Source organism: Xenopus tropicalis, chromosome 9 (genome assembly GCF_000004195.4).
Source record: "Xenopus tropicalis strain Nigerian chromosome 9, UCB_Xtro_10.0, whole genome shotgun sequence".
In the NCBI taxonomy this organism is placed as follows: domain Eukaryota; kingdom Metazoa; phylum Chordata; class Amphibia; order Anura; family Pipidae; genus Xenopus; species Xenopus tropicalis.
This window is the reverse complement of record NC_030685.2, coordinates 81,945,383-81,966,100: the sequence shown is the minus strand read 5'-3', so window position 1 is coordinate 81,966,100 and position 20,718 is coordinate 81,945,383. Positions and strand designations below refer to the sequence as shown.

The following is a 20,718-nucleotide window of genomic DNA, read 5'->3' as shown; positions in this document are numbered from 1 at the left end:
AGGGGAACTCCGCCCAAAAGTGTTTTTGCATGATGAAAGCATCTTCCCAATATACAGCACATGAATGAACCACTCTCAGGTTATTTGTTAATGTTATTGCTACTGAGAGCGGTATCTGTTTATATTTTCTGCACTGCTGCTTCTGACTCCCGGCACAATGTAGCAGGAGGAAGGTGATTGCTGCTACATTGTTTAGAACCAGAGAACGGAGAGGGTGGGATTACTGAGTAGGGTGGAAGTGCCGTCAGTCTGGCAGCTCGAGTAGGGTGGAAGTGCTGTGGGTCTGGCAGCTCGAGTAGGGTGGAAGTGCCGTCGGTCTGGCAGCTCCCTGTTGTAAAGTCTGGGGGATTTAATGTCACAGCAATAAAAACATTGTACATATCCCATGTATCCCCTCGCTCCTCCAATCAGTCTCCTAATCATTAACTTGTTGTTGCCTGATGCTAAAACCCTCAGGAGCCAACCTGCACTCATTTACTTAAGCTTTGCTCTGATTAAGCCTATTTCCTGCATTAGAAGGCAGATACCTTATCTGATTGCATTTATTCCTAAATAGTAGCCTCTGTGTATTCTAACTAGCCCCTCACCTCCGCCTTATATAAACCCACAGCGCAAGGGTTGGAAGTGATCGTTTGGCACGAGCCGGGGGCTTGGGAAACCTCACAGGTATCTAAAAATGCCTATTTTTTTTTTTATTTTATAGTCATATGAATGTGCTGGTAGATACATTAGATAGTTTCAAGGAAGCGTCCAATCACAAAGGGGATCCAGGGACTGGTCCTATTGGCCTCTTGGAGTCAGGAAGGATGTTTTTTCTCTCTTTCTCTAATCTGTAGGCAGGACAAAAAGGTTGAATTCAATGGATGTGTCTTTTGTCAGCCTCACCTACTATGCCGACTTCATAGGTGGCAGCTACGGTGAAAGGTAAGATATATTCTTTCCAATTAAAAGTGCTCTGCAAATATATAAATAAAACATGGCCTCGTGAAAGAAAATGGCATTCCGAGCAACTTTCCAATATACACTCATTAACAATTTCCAGTGGTTTTAAAGTTAATTGGAAGTATAACTGCCATTAAAAGGAGCACGTGCCCGTCCCATTCTCTTGAAACAATGTAGCAGATATCTCTGCAACTGTCAGAACCACCATGGCGGAGAACAGGAAGGGGACAGACTGCCGTTATAGTTATAAATAACCTTAAACATATTGAAGATGTGCAATGAATATATATTGGAAAGTTGCTTGGAATTTCATTTTCTATTATTGGGCTAAATTGAAATTTTGGGTGTACTTCCCCTTTAACAGTTTCAAGATGAGCAAGTCGCTGGGTTTTTGCAATTATCATTTGTAGTTTTCAGTGTTATTATTATTAACATTTATTTATAAAGCGCCAACATACCCCGCAGCGCTGTACAATAAGTGGGTTACATACATTGGACATACAGAGTAACATATAAAGCAATCAATAACTGATACAAGAGGGGAAGAGAGCCCTGCCCAAAAGAGCTTACAATCTACAAGGAGTAACATATAAAGCAATCAATAACCGATACAAGAGGGGAAGGGAGCCCTGCCCAAAAGAGCTTATAATCTACAAGGAGTAACATATAAAGCAATCAATAACCGATACAAGAGGGGAAGGGAGCCCTGCCCAAAAGAGCTTATAATCTACAAGGAGTAACATATAAAGCAATCAATAACTGATACAAGAGGGGAAGGGAGCCCTGCCCAAAAGAGCTTATAATCTACAAGGAGTAACATATAAAGCAATCAATAACTGATACAAGAGGGGAAGGGAGCCCTGCCCAAAAGAGCTTATAATCTACAAGGAGTAACATATAAAGCAATCAATAACCGATACAAGAGGGGAAGGGAGCCCTGCCCAAAAGAGCTTATAATCTACAAGGAGTAACATATAAAGCAACCAATAACCGATACAAGAGGGGAAGAGAGCCCTGCCCAAAAGAGCTTACAATCTACAAGGAGAAAGGGTTGAGACACAAGGTGAAGTAGGTAACTTTGCTCACTTTCCATTGTAGCCCTGTGTCGCTACTTTCCTGGGGGAACAAAGGAGATCAAAGGCGTTTGTGCGGCTTTAGCCCAATCTCAGGAGCCGGACGGGCGACTCTGCTATGATTAAAGGGTAAGGCTAAGGTCAGGAAGGGTTTTGACCATGGCTAGATGAGGGATTTGCAAGGGGCTAGTCCTACCGGGGCCTGGGGCCAAACAGATTTTGTGAGGGCCAATTATTTGTCATAAATAGGACTGACCAACCCCTGACCCCTTTGGCTGACCTCCCTGGGTGAGACTGCCCCCCCCTCCCACCATATCTGCTATCCCCCCACTTCAGTGCTAAATCTGCTGCTCTGCTGGGGTTCATTTACACCCCAAATGATAGATCCAAGGCTAATGATTGCTAAAGGTGCCCATACACGGGCCGATTGTATGTATGTATGTATGTATAACTTTATTTATAAAGCCCCACAAGGGTACGCAGCGCTGTACAATCTTACAATATACACAATTACACACAGGGAGGACAAGTGTTATAATAAATAAATACAATAAATAAATATATATTAATGCACAGGGAATAAGTGCCATGGGGTATGAGACACAGTAGGAAGGAGGTCCCTGCCCCATAGAGCTCACAATCTTGTAGCTGCCGATATGGGTCCCTTAGACAGATTCGGCAGCTAATCGGCCTGTGTATGGGCACTACCGGCGGCCTGCCCAACCGACATCTGGCCTGAAATTGGGCAGATATCGATCGGGCAGGTTAAAAGATTTAGTTGGATCAGGGACCCCATCGGCTCGTTGATGCAGTCCCGAACCGACTGCCCCATTGTCATCGTTATAATTCAATCGTTTGGCCCCAGGGCCAAACTATCTAATTAGCCTACATTTGCCCGATATCGCCCACCCATAGGTGGGGGATATCGGAAGAAGATCCGCTCGCTTGGCGACCTCGCCAGGTGAGCGGATCTTAATGTGTATGGGGACCTTTAGTGATTAAAGGTGCCTTTGTAAAATGTCTTTGTCTTTTAGAGCTATGGGCCCATCAAGCCTAATGTTTGTAGTGATTGGGTGCTCATAGAGGTTGCAAGCAGCCAATCACTATGGAGAAATGCTAGAGTGCCAACAGTCTAATGTTAGCAACAGTGTCCCTATGAATAATCTATGGCCAGTAATGATGGGGACATTTCAACAGGGAAGCAGCACCTTATTATGTACTAAATTACAGCTTCATCCTCCTCCCCTGACTCCAAATAGCTCATTATTACATCCTGCCGATTTGTAGAATTATGTCTTTTGAGACAATTTGCAATTGGTCTTCATTTTTTATTATTTGTAGTTTTTTTAGTTATTTCACTTTTTGTTCAGTAGTTCTGTAGTTTGGCTTTTCAGCAGCTATGTGGTTGCTAGGGTCCAAATTACCTTAGCGACCAGGGAGCAGTTTAAATGAGAGGATGGTAAATGAATAGGAGAGGGGCCTGAATAGAGAAACAAGTTATAAAATGTAACAAAAAAAGTAAAACTGGAGCCTCACAGAGCAATAGGTTTTTGGCTGCCGGGGTCAGTGACCCCCTTGAAAGCTGCAAAGAGTTAAAGATAGATAAAAAAAACTATAATAAATAAATAATGAAGACCAACTGAAAAATGTAGAACAAAGTAGCAGGTCAGTTCTCCTCCGGGACTCCTAATCAGTTGGCTTCTGCATTGATTCGGGAGTCGGAACCAGCAGTGCGCAGCTGTGGGTACTGATTTTAACTGCATTTGAATGGGAATTGGAAAGTTTTTGTTTTTCAGAATCTCTTTTCATTTTTTTCTTTCATTACGGGTGGAGATCCCCTTTAAACACAGACTAAACCCTAAAACGTATTTATATATTTTGGTTTCTGTTTCTCAGAATTTGCCCCTAAAAGAAGGTGGGGGATTTTCACAAGCGAGGGTGCACAGTCCACCTCACCAGGAAATACAGAGTACAGGTATAGGACCTGTTATCCAGAATGCTCGGGACCTAGGGCTTTCCGGATAAGGGATCTTTCCATAATTTGGATCTCCATACCTTAAGTCTACTAAAAAAACATTTAAACATAATTTAAACCCATTAGGACTGTTCTGCCCCCAATAAGGGGTAATTATATCTTAGTTGGGATCAAGTACAGGTACTGTTTTATTATTACAGAGAAAAGGGAATCATTTAACCATTAAATAAACCCAATAGGGCTTTTCTGCCCCCAATAAGGGGTAATTATATCTTAGTTGGGATCAAGTACAGGTACTGTTTTATTATTACAGAGAAAAGGGAATCACTTTTAAAAATGAGAATTGTTTTCTTATAATGGAGTCTATGGGAGACGGGCTTTCCGTAATTCAGAACTTTCTGGATAATGGGTTTCCGGATAAGGGATCCCATACCTGTACTCCCCTATAAAAGCAACCCCACCCTATCAATATAATGCTTATGTATTAAGGAATAACCATGGGAGCTTTATATAAATGTGTATTGGGGGCAAACACAACACAATAACGACCAGTGTGTAGTTTTTATTAACTAATAGTTTTAATGTTTTTCTTTCTGATTCTGGAAGACGTGCTAAATAGAATTAATTTTGCCGTTGGGTCGGGGTGTAAATGGAAGCGATTTTGCCCTCTCCACCCTCTGGTACAGCGCAAACCACACAAACACCCAAACAATTCACAACCACCTTGAATGACTCTTCCAACAATGGGGCCCCATTACACAATGAAGTGTGAAGTTCACTGTTAAAAAGTGTCAGACACCAGCGAAACTGAGCGTGGGGGGTGAATGGGGGGCTCTGAACAAATGCTAATGAGAGTTTATTGTCTGGGCTACACTGATACCAGACTCCCACTTGTCACAATCTCCATAGGAAAAACTTATTTTTTATGCCCCCCAGCAAATGTGCAATAAAGTATATACATAGGGAATAATAGAAACATTAGGCTAATGTAATTCCCATAATAGGTTTATATTGCCCAACTGACTTCAGTAACACAATTACAGGGCACAAGGTGGGGGCTAACATCTATGGAATAAACAGTCCCTTTAAAGGGATACTGTCATGATTTTTATTTCTAAATGACACTGTTACACAGCAAATAATTCCCTCTGACATTTAACCTTTTATTCTTGAACCAACAAATGTATTTGTAGCTGTAACATTGGTGTGTAGGCGCCATCTCAGTGCCTTGTGCCTGAGTCTGAGCTTTCAGCCAGCGCTACTCATTAGAACTGCTTTCAGCTAACCTATTGTTTCTCCTACTCCCATGTAACTGGAGGAGTCCCAAGCCGGACTGGGATTTCTTACTATTGAGTGCTATTCTGATACCTACTGGGAGCTGCTATCTTGCTCCCTTCCCATTGTTCTGCTGATCGGCTGCTGGGGGTGAGGGGGGGGATATCACTCCAACTTGCAGCGCAGCAGTAAAGTGTGAGTGAAGTTTATCAGAGCACAGGTCACATGGCTGTGGCACCCTGGGAAATGAAGAATATGGCTAGCCCCATGGGAAAAACAGATTACAATGCAGGATTCTGCTGGAGAAGCTCTATTAACTGATGGGTTTGGAAAAAAACATGTTTGCAGGGCCATGGACTGACAGTGACATTTCTAAAAAGATATTTTGTGTGCCCAGAACATTCCTTCTCTGTATATTTGTATTTATACATATGGGTAGGAGGTGCCATACTGTTTCCCTTAGACAGTACAGTATGGGGGTACAGCTTATTGTGTGCCCAGAACATTCCTTCTCTGTATATTTGTATTTATACATATGGGTAGGGGGGGCCATAGTGTTTCCCTTAGACAGTACAGTATGGGGGTACAGCTTATTGTGTGCCCAGAACATTCCTTCTCTGTATACTTGTATTTATACATATGGGTAGGGGGTGCCATAGTGTTTCCCTTAGACAGTACAGTATGGGGGTACAGCTTATTGTGTGCCCAGAACATTCCTTCTCTGTATACTTGTATTTATACATATGGGTAGGGGGTGCCATAGTGTTTCCCTTAGACAGTACAGTATGGGGGTACAGCTTATTGTGTGCCCAGAACATTCCTTCTCTGTATACTTGTATTTATACATATTGGTAGGGGGGGCCATAGTGTTTCCCTTAGACAGTACAGTATGGGGGTACAGCTTATTGTGTGACCAGAACATTCCTAATCTGTTTAATTGTATTTCTACATATGAATGAAAGCTGGAATTATATATTTATGAGATTTGAAAAGGAAACCAGTAGTTCCTTTATCACATTCTACTTAAGTGAGAATAAATGCTCACAAATAAGGCATATTTCCCCTTTAAACCCCCTAGTTGTGCGCGGCTAGCCGATCTGTTAATGAGTTGCTCCCAGGGATAATCCACTTTGCCTGTGAAACAAAAGATGAAGCAGAAAGCTGATGGAATTGATTTGACACAAATTGGCAGATGGCTGGGTGCTGCCGGAGATACCGAGGAGCTTTACCCGTGCTGCCCACCCAAGCCCCCCATTCTGCCCCCGACAGGGTGTAACGCTTGTCAACTGCTCCGTTATCTCTCAGGGACCCCCATCTCCCCTCTCCCCTTAATCCCCCATTGTCACTGCAAGGTCATCGCTTTCTCTTCATGTAAATTCAGTTTTTGCCACTGCGTTTAAAGGGAATATAAACCCAAAACCAAAACGTTTCCGTATCAAAGAGAATGTGGTTCTATGAATCACACTGAGAGAAGCAGGTTGGTTTCTCGGTACAAGGGGATCTGATTGGACAGTAATTGCACTGTAACGGGGAACACTGATTGATACCTCCCCTAATTGCTATGTCAGCCCTGAAATGAGCGGAGAATATTCAGGATTAGTTGTGCTTTACACATGGGATTGGAGAGGATAAATTACAGGAAACATTAGCGAGGGATTTAGATTGTGCTGAATGTACAGCTATTGTATGTATGTATGTATGTAGATAGATAGATGATAGATAGATAGATAGATAGATAGATAGATAGATAGATAGATAGATAGAGAGATAGATAGATAGATAGATAGATGATAGATAGATAGATAGATAGAGAGATAGATAGATAGATAGATAGATAGATGATAGATAGACAGATAGATAGACAGATAGATAGAATGATGGATAGAGAGATAGACAGATAGAATGATAGATAGTTTTCAATAAACTTTTTTTTTCCTTTTGCACCAAGTCCCTGAGCGTGCGGTACTCTTTCTCTTGCTGTATTTATATAGATTGATAGAGATATACTAGATAGATAGATGATAGAAAGATAGACACATAGATAAAAGATAGATAGATAGATAGATAGATAGTAGATAGATAGATAGATAGAAAGATATATAGATAGATAGATAGATAGATAGATAGATAGATAGATAGATAGTAGATAGATAGATAGAAAGATATATAGATAGATAGATAGATAGATAGATGGTGATAGATAGATAGATAGATAGATAGATGATAGATAGATAGATAGATGATAGATAGATAGATAGTAGATAGATGGATGATAGACAGATAGATAGATAAATAGATAGATAGATAGATAGATAGATAGATAGATGATAGATAGATAGATAGATAGTTGGTAGATAGATAGATAGATAGATAGATAGATAGTTGGCAGATAGAGAGATAGATAGATAGATAGATAGATGATAGATAGATAGATAGATAGATAGATAGATAGATAGATGATAGATATATAGATAGATAGATGATAGATGATGATGATAGATAGATAGATAGATAGATAAATAGATAGATAAATAGATAGATAGATGGATGATAGATAGATAGATGGATAGAGAGATAGATGATAGATAGATAGATGATAGATAGATAGATGGATTCATAGATGAGAGAGAGATAGATGATAGATAGACAGGAGACAGTAGTGGCATTTGCTGGTGCATTTTTAGTGTGAAAAAGTCTTCTAAAATACCCCAAATGCCCACTTGTGCCCCAGGCCCTAGAAAGGGGTGGTTATTTGGGGGTGGGGGGGGGGGGTGGGAGATGGTCAGGGAGAAATGTCAGGGAGTTTAGCAGAAAGACTCCCACAGTGGGTGCTTCTATAAGAGAGCTGGGCGCAGGTGGAAGAGAAGGTATTGGGATGACGTCACAATGGAGAGAGGGGTCTCCGGGGAGGATCCGGGAAACAGGATTAAATATAAGGAGAAGAGGCTTTACTAATGGATTTGTGTGTTAGAGTAGCATGTACAGCGCTAGGAGGTGTTAGTGTTACAGCCAGTCCCTACACAGGCGAGGGGGGAGGTACGGCTCAGTCTGGGGTATAATTACACAGACACATATTAAAGGGGAAGTAATATACTTCTATGGTTTTAAATTGGATGTAAATGTAATTGCTATTGAAAGCAGTGTCCCATTCTGTTCTCTAGTTCTGACTCCTGACAGTGTCGCAGCAGTCAGTTCTCTCCCAGGTTTGTTTAACAGTCTGTCATTCTGTTTCAGGAGTCAGAACCAATAGTGCAGAGAATATAAACAGACAGTTACAGCCGTCATTAGCAATTACATTTCCTTCAGTGGGACTGTGGAATGGATGTGTATTGGGAAGCTGCTTATAATTACATTTTCTTTCATTAGGCAAAAAAAACAGTTTCTGGGTGGAGTTCCCCTTTAATATGTTTATAGGTTTCAAAGGTGCAGGTAGTCAGGCCCAGCAGTGCAGAGAATGGGGTGGAGAGATGCTGCTTTCAATGGCATTTACATATACAGGTATTGGACCCGTTATCCAGAATGCTCGGGACCAAGGGTATTCCGGATAAGGGGTCTTTCTGTAATTTGGATCTCCATACCTTAAGTCTACTAAAAAATCAATAAAACATTAATTAACCCCAATAGGATTGTTCTGCCCCCAATAAGGGGTAATTATATCTTAGTTGCGATCAAGTACAGGTACTGTTTTATTATTACAGAGAAAAGGGAATTATTTAACCATTAAATAAACCCAATAGGGCTGTTCTGCCCCCAATAAGGGGTAATTATATCTTAGTTGGGATCAAGTACAGGTACTGTTTTATTATTACAGAGAAAAGGGAATTATTTAACCATTAAATAAACCCAATAGGGCTGTTCTGCCCCAATAAGGGGTAATTATATCTTAGTTGGGATCAAGTACAGGTACTGTTTTATTATTACAGAGAAAAGGGAATCATTTAACTATTAAATAAACCCAATAGGGCTGTTCTGCCCCCAATAAGGGGTAATTATATCTTAGTTGGGATCAAGTACAGGTACTGTTTTATTATTACAGAGAAAAGGGAATCATTTAACCATGAAATAAACCCAATAGGGCTGTTCTGCCCCCAATAAGGGGTAATTATATCTTAGTTGGGATCAAGTACAGGTACTGTTTTATTATTACAGAGAAAAGGGAATCATTTAACCATGAAATAAACCCAATAGGACTGTTCTGCCCCAATAAGGGGTAATTATATCTTAGTTGGGATCAAGTACAGGTACTGTTTTATTATTACAGAGAAAAGGGAATCATTTAACCATTAAATAAACCCAATAGGGCTGTTCTGCCCCCAATAAGGGGTAATTATATCTTAGTTGGGATCAAGTACAGGTACTGTTTTATTATTACAGAGAAAAGGGAATCATTTAACCATTAAATAAACCCAATAGGGCTGTTCTGCCCCCAATAAGGGGTAATTATATCTTAGTTGGGATCAAGTACAGGTACTGTTTTATTATTACAGAGAAAAGGGAATCATTTAACCATTAAATAAACCCAATAGGACTGTTCTGCCCCAATAAGGGGTAATTATATCTTAGTTGGGATCAAGTACAGGTACTGTTTTATTACAACAGACAAAAAGAATTCGGAGCTTTCTGGATAATGGGTTTCCGGATAAGGGGGCCGATACCTGTACTTATAACCAGCAGCAGTGTTTAATAAATATATAAGATACAGTTTGGTCATTTCCCTATGGGATTAAATTGTAAGTTATATCCTTATAATCGGTGCTTAGTGATGTCATCAGTTATAATCAGAGCTTAGTGATGTCATTTCTGTCACATGACTCACTGAAACTTGTATATTATAATAAATAAAGTACCCCCTGCTCGGCGACTTATAATATCACTATATTTTTCAATAAGGGGGCACTTTATTCACTATATACACTGGAAAGACGCTTTGAATAAAATGGGCTTTCATTATGTAAAGGTTGATATTTGGGGAGACTTTCCCTTTAAGCCACTCACTGTCAGTACGCACAGGGGCAGAATGTCTGTGTTTGGGATTGGGGCAGCTCTTGGCCATACGGATTTACTGCCCCGTTCTTCTGGGAATCCCTTTGTTGTACAAGGAGCCATTTGGGCAGCTGGGCTGGTATTTATAGGTCTGTGTGTGAGTAGGAAGGTGGTTTATTGGCCGTAAGCTCTGGTCTTGGTGCCTCGGCGGCTCATTTTACTCCACTTTGAAGTCTGCATTGTGGGAATGTGAGCGAGTAATGGCCAAGTAATCGGCTTCCATTACTATCGGCCTGTTGGCTTCTATGCAGAGTAGCCGGGCAATTTGTTCCACCTTATTGCATCGCAGCAACTAATCACGTGTTCCGTTTCAGTAATATAAATGCAATAGAAGAGTACAAGCTGGCTGCTCATTCGCTGGTACAGGTTCCTGGTCTCCCAGACCAAGCAGTAAATGCCACCAGTGCCTAAGGTGCCCAAGGGCTTAGTAGTGGCAGTGGGACTTTAGCTGCTAGAGCCGAGTAGTCAATTTTTTTTCAAGAAACCTCAATGTTTTTAACTCTTTGCAGCTTTCAAATTGGGGGTCACTGACCCCGGCAGCCAAAAACCTATTGCTCTGTGAGGCTCCAGTTTTATTGTTATTGTTACTTTTTATAACTTGTTTTTCTATTCAGGCCTCTCTCCTATTCATATACCATTCTCTCATTTAAACTGCTCCCTGGTTGCTAAGGTAATTTGGACCCTAGCAACCAGATAGCTGCTGAAACTCCAAGCTGCTGAATGAAAAGTGAAATAACTAAAAAACTAAAAATAATAGAAAATGAAGCCCAATTGCAAATTGTCAAGATATATGACTTTCCACTTTATACTAAAAGTTAACTCAAAGGTGAACAACCCCATTAAAGGGGATATAAACCCTCCATTATACGTTCCCATTAAACTTCTTCCTTTCTGGTGTAGGAGGGCCAGACCTAGTTATAGATATGCAGAGGCTGCAGTAAGAGTTATGTCGATAGCTGAGGGTGTCAGGGGGCTTGCTGGGAGTTGTAGTTCCCCCTGATGATCATACTATGAATATTTGTCATTTACGTTATATTATACAATACTATAATGTCACTTTCGGATGATTGTGCCAAGGGCAAATTACTTCTCAGCTCTTGCCTGCCCACTGCGTGGGGGTATATATATAATGGTGCCCTCCTCCCTGAACCTATTAAGTACTTTGTTACCCCGATGGGAACACGGTGGTCAGAAACAGCACGTTCCGTTACATGAGATCCAGAAAAATAGGTCTAGAAACCCATAGCAACCATTTACTGGGTACCTGTTTATAAGCAAAAAAATCCCATCAGTTGCTATGGGTTACTAGACCTGGTGCAAGCATTGATTATATTACCCCCAATGAAGCATGGGAACCTACTATCCTTGGTCTATTGAATTACTGTGTCAGAATTTGGTGAGAATTCTCTTTATGTAAGCCCCCCCCCTCGAATCATGTCCTAATTGCAATTACAAAATGTCAGTTGCTCTATTGCAACTCCTTTCTGTTCAGTATGAAGCTGATTGCAGTCTCACCGGATCTCAGATTAGAAACAATGGAGGGGGGGGGGTAATTATTGCAATGTTTGCCCCAGACCTTTCACTGGTCGGTCTAATGCACTTGGGGCTAATAGAGGCATAATTATTAAATAAATATTAAATACAATATGGATGCCTTCTATGGACAGCTGGGAAATGCAATGGGAATGTGAATGTCCCCATTACGGAATGTTTAAAGGGCCAGTAACACCAAATCATGGTAGTCACTTCGAAAATCGGGTACTACATACCTCCCACCTGTCCCGATTTCCGTGGGACAGTCCCAATTGGGACAGTTCAGCCCGCAGTCCTGGATTCTTTCTGAAAAAAACCCTCATTGCGCTTTAATCTCCTGCACTGAATGCTAAAAAAGATACAATGTTTCTCAAACTTAATTTAAAAAGTAGCTTTTGGCTTTTTTTTTTTTTAGCAAAACTGTAATAACACATAAAACAAGGCCCCAAAACCCCAAGAAATATGATCAAACTTTGTAAAATGGTATTTAGGGGGTGTGGTCACAAAAATGGGTGTGGTCAAATTGATTTTTGTATCTCTTTACATTTTTCAAATGTATGGTACTATGTCTTAAAAATGTCTGTAGTTGTTTTCCCACCCCTGGTGTTGCCAGACTGCATTTCCCATTGTGCCGATGTTGGGAGATGTAGTTCATGGCTGATCGAGCCTGTTATGGAAGGATTACGCTCGTTAATGGACCTTTCTGTTCTATGGTTCTTTAGTTCTTAGTCTGCCTTGTTTCAGGAGTCGGAGCCAGCAGTGCGGAAGATACAAACAGCCCGATGGATTCTGCTTTCGGCAGCAATTACAGTTACAAGTAGGTTTAAAACTACTGATAATGTGAAATGAATGTATATGGAAAGTTGCTTAGAATTACACTGGGCAAGGAGCAGGCTTTGGGTGCAGTTCCCCTTTAAAGGTACTCAGAGTGCATTTACGTAAGCCGACTATTGCCCAACATGCAAGTCATAATGCCCCCCCCACCCCCCGTCATGTTAGAAAAGCCCTACAGATGCTGTTGTACTGCAATTCCCACATCCCATTGCTGAAGGGAGTTGTCTCATCTTGGCGATGCCCCCCCCGTGGGTCAGTACCAAGGCTTGGTGGCACAAGGTGACCCCTCTGTGGGTCAGTACCAAGGCTTGGTGGCACAAGGTGACCCCTCTGTGGGTCAGTACCAAGGCTTGGTGGCACAAGGTGACCCCTCTGTGGGTCAGTACCAAGGCTTGGTGGCACAAGGTGACCCCCCCATGGGTCAGTACCAAGGCTTGGTGGCACAAGGTGACCGCCCCATGGGTCAGTACCAAGGCTTGGTGGCACAAGGTGACCCCCCCATGGGTCAGTACCAAGGCTTGGTGGCACAAGGTGACCCCCCCATGGGTCAGTACCAAGACTCGGTGGCACAAGGTGACCCCCATGGGTCAGTACCAAGACTCGGTGGCACAAGGTGACCCCCATGGGTCAGTACCAAGACTTGGTGGCACAAGGTGACCCCCCCATGGGTCAGTACCAAGACTTGGTGGCACAAGGTGACCCCCCCATGGGTGAGTACCAAGACTTGGTGGTACAAGGTGACCCCCCCATGGGTCAGTACCAAGACTTGGTGGCACAAGGTGACCCCCCATGGGTCAGTACCAAGACTTGGTGGTACAAGGTGACCCCCCCATGGGTCAGTACCAAGACTTGGTGGCACAAGGTGACCCCCCCATGGGTCAGTACCAAGGCTCGGTGGCACAAGGTGACCCCCCCATGGGTCAGTACCAAGGCTTGGTGGCACAAGGTGACCACAGATGTGAGTGAGGAAATATTGCTGAGGTTACAGATTACAGAACAGAAGCTGCCGGCTCCTGGGAGAAAACAACGCTACCTGCGGTTACGACTTCTAACGGACTTTTGTTCTGTGGTTTGGGACCAGAAATGGTGCAATTTGTTTTTCAATGCAAATTCAGGTTTATGGGAGCCCGGGAGGAGGGGGGGGGATATGACTGCGCCAAGCTGACAGGGGGGGATTATATACTATTATATTCTGGCAACTGAATGTTTCACTTGGAAATTGAGGCAATTTAAAAAAATCCGAAACGTCTGTTTTTTTTTAAGCAGAGAAATCCCCCCCCACTGCACTTTCGATTTGTTTCTTGTTTTAACCATATTGTGGCCAGAGTATAGTTCCAAAATAGGGTTATTCCCCCCTAATGCCAGGATCTTACTGCTGCAGCCTCACCCAGGGGGGAGTCCAAGTGCAGTTGCACCCCCTTATCTGAAAGGCAGTTTATATACAGTAAACACGAAACACTCAAGTTCTTGGTTTCTATGATGACTGTTAAATATTTTTGCTATGCTGTTGCTATAGTAACAAACAAGCAGTTACAGGAGCCCGAGGGCCTGTGCCCAGGGCAGCAGCTTCAGGGGGATACCCAAGGTGGCCTATATAGGATACAAAACTTGCTAGGGGTCTAGTAACCCATAGCAACCCCTGCAGATGTTTGCTTTCTTCAAAAGATGCTAACTGCAAACTGGTTGCTATGGGTACTGCATTGAATGTATTGCCCGGTAATATATTTCCTACCCTATAAATATACCCCCCCCCCAGTTATTAATACAATAGATTTAGGGCTCATTTCTTAAATGAAAAGGTAAGGGCCACATTACAATTAATACAGTATACGACTCTGGCTTCTAATTAATGACCCCACATGATTATACTGGGGAAGACCCCTGTTTATAATGAGGGGGGGGGTGGTCTTTCTATCTGTCAATGTCCCGGATATTTAGTTCATCTTTGAGTTACCTTTTAGTATGATGTAGAGAGTAATATTGTAAAACAAATTGCAATTGGTCTTCATTTTTTATTATTTGTAGTTTTTTTAATTATTACAATCATTGTTTAGAAACTTTCCAGTTTGGAGTTATAACAGCTATCGGGTTGCTAGGGTCCAAATTTCCTAAGCAACCAGGGAGTGGTGTGAATGAGAGACTGATATATGAATAGTAGAGGGACTGAATAGAAAAAAAGTTATAAAACAAGTAACAATAACAATAAAACTCACAGAGCAATAGCTTTTTGGCTGCCGGGGTCAGTGACCCCCATTTGAAAACTACAAAGAGTTTGAAGAAGAAAGCAAATAATAATAAGAATAATAATTCAAAAACTATAAAGACCAATTGAAAAGTTGCTTAGAATTTGATAACATTCTATGTGGCATGGCAGTGGGGCCCAGTTGTGCGGCAACTCATAAAAAAGCCCACTTTCAATGTTCAGGGGGGACAAGAAATTATTTTTCTTTGGGTTCAGTAGTTTTAAATATGTCACTGGTAGTGATGGGCGAAATGTTTCGCTAGGCATGGATTCGCGGCGAATTTCAACGTTTCACCATTGGAGGATTGTTTCGCGAAACGGATAAAAAAATTTGCAGTGGAAAAATTCGCCGCGCGTCCAAAAATTGGTGCCCGCATCAAAAGAATAGTTGCGCGTCAAAAAAGAATAGTCGCGGGCGTCAAAAGAATAATCGCACGACAAAAGAATAGTTGTGGCCGACAAAAAGCCGCGGGCGACAAAAGAATAGCCGCGGGCGTCAAAAGAATAGCCGCGGGCGACAAAAGAATAATCGCACGACAAAAGAATAGTTGTGGCCGACAAAAGAATAGCCGCGGGCGTCAAAAGAATAATCGCACGACAAAAGAATAGTTGTGGCCGACAAAAGAATAGCCGCGGGCGACAAAAGAATAGCCGCGGGCGTCAAAAGAATAGCCGCGGGCGACAAAAGAATAGCCGCGGGCATCAAAAGAATAGCCGCGGGCGACAAAAGAATAGCCGCGGGCATCAAAAAAATAGCCGCGGGCGACAAAAGAATAGCCGCGGCCGTCAAAATAATAGCCGAGGGCGACAAAAGAATAGCCGCGGGCGACAAAAGAATAGCCGCGGGTGTCAAAAGAATAGCCGCGGGCGTCAAAAGAATAGCCGCGGGCGACAAAAGAATAGCCACGGGTGTGACATTTTCGCCGTTTCGCAAATCTTTTGAAAGATTCGCAAATTTTTCGGCGATGTGAAACGGGACAGATTCGCTCATCACTAGCCACTGGCAGTTCTGGAAAGCAAAGGCTCTGATTGAATTGCTCTCTGTATAGGGGCTGCCTACAAAGCAAAGGGGGTGTAATAGACAGAACAATGTGCTCTGAGCCTCGATACCGGAGGCAGGGACTCCCGAGGGGCTAAAACTGAGTTTGTATCCCCACAGCCCCAGCTGCTAATGAGGTTAACGAGCAGAACGAACCCGAGACCCCTGTAGTATTCTACTCGCCGCTCGGTGGGCTGAGGGTTACAAGTGAAAACCTTACTCGGGGGCGTTGAATGTTGGTCTATTGACCTGGTTCCAGGGGGCCCGCGACCCTTCTGATTCATCTCTAAGCGGCGGCGGTTAACGTGAATAAAGTGCCACCTGGAGTCCGGGGAGTGAGGGCAGCTGAACACCAGGAGCAGCTTGTGACGGGGGCAGAACAGGGCAAGAGGGAATTGGCGTCTCACACCTCAGTATTTGCCCTATGGAACAATGGAGCCACTGACACCGAGAGAAGATGGAAGAAGATGTTGATATTTATATAAATATTATAAAACTGCTGAAAATCAGCCGGACAAGCCCTACAATATACTAAATATAGGGGAAATGTTGCTAAGATGCAACTCCTTTATGTGACTTTCCCAGAGCCAATGCCCATACACGCCGACTGATGGATGGGACGAGTCCATTGTGCCTGCTCCTCAAATTCAATTTGCCGTTTCCCTAGCGCTCCCCCCTAACATGCAATAACCCGGGGCCCAGTGACGGATCTACTTGTTATGGAGATGAGGGCTGGAAGGTTACACTTAGCCTGTGAGCTCATTTGGCACAATCCGGTGTTTGCACACTGAGCGTTAGAGCGGAGCGCGGGGGGGGGGGGGGCGCAGAATCCTGGATCGGCACCTTGACATTTATTGTACAGATATGCGTATATAGGCAGCGTGTTACCCACAATGCCTGTGTTATAACTCATAGTAATGGGATTCTTCTCGGTTATTTACAACACACTCTTGTGTTACTCTGACATACTTATCTTGGTGTATGTAACATATAATGACAAATATAAAGGTATAAACACACTACCATGTACAAAGGCAAAGCCCTGGGTTAACTGGGCCCCAACCAAGGACAGTTTCTCAATGTTGTGAGAGTGGTCCCCTGATGTCAGGTTCCTTGGTGGGCCCTGGATGGCAGGTCCTCTGGTGGGCCCTGGATGGCAGGTCCTCTGGTGGGCCCTGGATATCAGGTTCTATTGTGGGCCCTGGATATCAGGTTCTATTGTGGGCCCTGGATATCAGGTTCCTTGGTGGGCCCTGGATGGCAGGTCCTCTGGTGGGCCCTGGATATCAGGTTCTATTGTGGGCCCTGGATATCAGGTTCTATTGTGGGCCCTGGATTTCAGGTTATTTGATGGGCACTGGATATCAGGTTCCTTGGTGGGCCCTGGATGGCAGGTCCTCTGGTAGGCCCTTGATGTGAGGTTCTCAGATGGGCCCTGGATTTCACGTTATTTGATGGGCCCTGGATTTCAAGTTCTCTGGATGTGAGGCTCTGCATGTAAGGTTCTCTGGTGGGCCCTTGATGTGAGGTTCTCTGGTGGGCCCTGGATATCAGGTTCTATGGTAGGGCCTGGATGTAAGGTTCTCTGGTGGGGCCTGGATGTAAGGTTCTCTGGTGGGGCCTGGATGTAAGGTTCTCTGGTGGGGCCTGGATGTAAGGTTCTCTGGTGGGGCCTGGATGTAAGGTTCTCTGGTGGGGCCTGGATGTCAGGTTCTCTGGTGGGGCCTGGATGTAAGGTTCTCTGGTGGGCCCTGGATGTAAGGTTCTCTGGTGGGGCCTGGATGTAAGGTTCTCTGGTGGGCCCTGGATGTCAGGTTCTCTGGTGGCCCCTGGATGTAAGGTTCCCTGGTGGACCCTGGATGTCAGGTTCCCTGGTGGGCCCTGGATGTCAGGTTCTCTGGTGGGCCCTGGATGTAAGGTTCTCTGGTGGCCCCTGGATGTCATGTTCTTTGATGGGCCCCAGATGTCAGATTCTCAGAAAGCCCAGCTGGACCCTGGTAATGTCACATTAACTAGTGCCAGGGATTCTTTTTGTGATCAATAGCACTAAAATTCTGTGGCATTAAAAATAAGAGTTGCTAAGTTTGTGCCATGGCTAGTAACCCACAGCAAACCATAAGGAAGCAGCGTTTACTGTTCAACTGCTTGAAAGCAAACATCTATAAGGTTTCCATGGGTTTAACATTTCTCACACTAACAGGGCGTTCTGTGAACCTAATGTCCCTACACAGTGTGCAGTAGCCCTGGCCTCCAAAAACTCATTCCGACAATCTCGGTCAAGGGTTTCTCCTATTAATAGAAGACAACTGTCAAAGATTCTGAATTAGAAAATGAAGCTGACTATTGAGATTTTAGCAAAACAATGTCAGCAGTGCGTTGACTGGTAAGGAAATGAAGAATGCAGCTCTGGAATGAGGGTTAAAAACCAGAAAGTTGCCCATAGACTGTATTAGTGATGTATGGGTTTGGAATTTCCTGACCTGCAACCACCTTAAACTGTACCTTCCCAACCCAGACCCAACCCAGACCCAACCCAGCTCGAAACTGAGAAGAGACTTGACTGGCCAAAGCCAATCTGTCCCTACCAATAACATCCGAGATTGTGTCAGAATTGGGCAGGACTCTGCGCTCACTGCTGTCCCAGCAAAAACAAAAAATGGAGGAGTAGGAATCATGTCACAGCATGCAGTCATGTGGACAATGGTGGCCCATCCTTACCCCTCTCAGAGCCAAAGCATTACCAGCTTTTCAGCCAGAACTCACCAACAGAACTTCACAGGCAAAACCATAGGTCCAGCCTGTGCACCTCTACAGCGTATGATCCCCATCCAATGGCTCATAGGCAACTGTTGCTCACCAACCCCTTGGACATTGCCCCAGTGGCCTCGAAGTAGGTGCTTATTTTTGAATTCCCGGCTTGGAAGCAAGTTCTGGTTGCAATAACAACTTTACTGCCAAACAGAAGCTCCTCTAGGCTACCAGTCCATATAGGGGCTACCAAATAGCCAATCACAGCCCTTATTGTGCACCCCCAGGGACAATTTTCATGCTTGTGTTGCTTCCCAAGTCTTTTTACATTTGAACATGGCTCACAGGTCAATAAGGTTGGGGACCCCTGTGGTATAGGATTGGCCCATGGATGGCCACCTTTATATACCAAAGCCCAATAAACCATATGGGTTTAAACTATGCAAATAAGCACAACAATTACTATAGAAATCAGGATTTGGCCACCAAAAAAAAATCACATGACACGTACCAGGAAGTATTATTTTACCATCTGTTGTTCTGATTGAGGTGCTATGTAGAATCCCATAGAAGCCCCAAGGAAAACAATAAAAAAAACAACAAAAACACGAAATCTTTGCATATATACATGATATACAGTACTAAGCGAGTATTTGATGGGAAATGTAACACCCCCCTAGGAATGATCCCATCCCTCAGTCTGGAATGTATTGATGTGCGGATGGGAAGGGGCATTTCTCATTGTGCTCCGAGGGGAGGCAAGCTGGCTCGGTGCTGTCCTTTCAAGCCCCTCACAATATGACTGTAGAGATGGTAAGAATAATTGCAATGATGTCAACCTTGCCGGCAACACAGAACATCTTTTGTCCGACCGGTTTCCTTGGCGATCGGACAGTCGAATAGGAGCCTGGAATCTGGTGTGTTAAGAAGCCTTTGAGAGTAGGTGGACAGCATACTAATTCCGACGCTAACGGGCCCACAATGACTTCCATGAACATTCGGGGGGGATCTTTGTACGGCAGGATTAAAAAAAAAAGGGTTTATCAAGTAAAAAGCTGACCCCCAACTAGAGGTCACGGGGTATTGTGTTGGGTCTTGGAGAAGACAATGCTTCAATCATCAGCTTAACGTCCAATGAGACGCTCCATCTCCTGTGTGTGTTATATTGTCTTTCCCCCCAACATCCCCTCTCTATGGTTCCACACATCTCGCAGTCATTTTAATCCAGAACAGACCTTTCCACATAACGGAGAAACGTAAATATTTTGAGCATGACGAAGACGGAGAGGTCAACCACCCTATAACTCAACTTCAAGGGCCGATTATATGTAGAAATATGTCTAATTTGGTTGGGAAAATTGGCTTTTCTCTTCAATCTACTGCCAGGAGAAGTGAAACAAGGGCGGGCGATGCTAAATTCTGATTATTAATATGGAGCGTTGGGGGCGATACTCGGAGGAAACACTCAGGAATACATTCTTGGCACGTGCGGCGGGTTGGACGGGATTCTGAGCACCCCCCCGTGTGATTACGGCTGCCAAGAGGTGCAGGGGAAGATTGTAATAGATCCCATCTGAAGCGGTTGCCTAGCAACGAGCAATCAGTTCCCATCAAAATCCTCCGGCAGTCTTTAAATTATACATTGTCTCGTTGGTTTTGCATTCACGTCCTTCCCACCGGGTTACATTGTGACCTCATAAACTGCAAATAGGTTTCTATTGAGGCCCTCGGTATAAATATAAATATATCTCTATACTCTATGTGTTTGTAGTAACGGCGAAGGCACGGATTAAATACATTCCTGTATGGGAAAGTCATTCCATTCCGGGATTATTGCGCTTAAATATCTATTCCCTGCCCATAAACTGCGCGTTATTAACAAGGGGCGGCCAATCGTATAGACGAGGGTAATGGTTGCGTGTAGCCAATTTCAGTTTAATAGTGTTTGGGGGGGGGGGGGAGGTATTTGTTTCATTAGCAGAAGAGGTGAAACGCAGGGATACACGGCATCTAG

The 20,718-nt window shown here is 43.6% G+C and overlaps 1 long non-coding RNA gene across 1 annotated transcript; it reads left to right on the top strand.

Moving 5' to 3' along the window:
• LOC101732818 lies at positions 1-2,477 on the top strand. Its single transcript, XR_004220510.1, has 3 exons — positions 1-666; positions 837-924; positions 2,041-2,477. It is a non-coding gene; the product is annotated as an uncharacterized LOC101732818 (long non-coding RNA).
• The last annotated feature ends 18,241 nt before the right edge of the window (positions 2,478-20,718 follow it).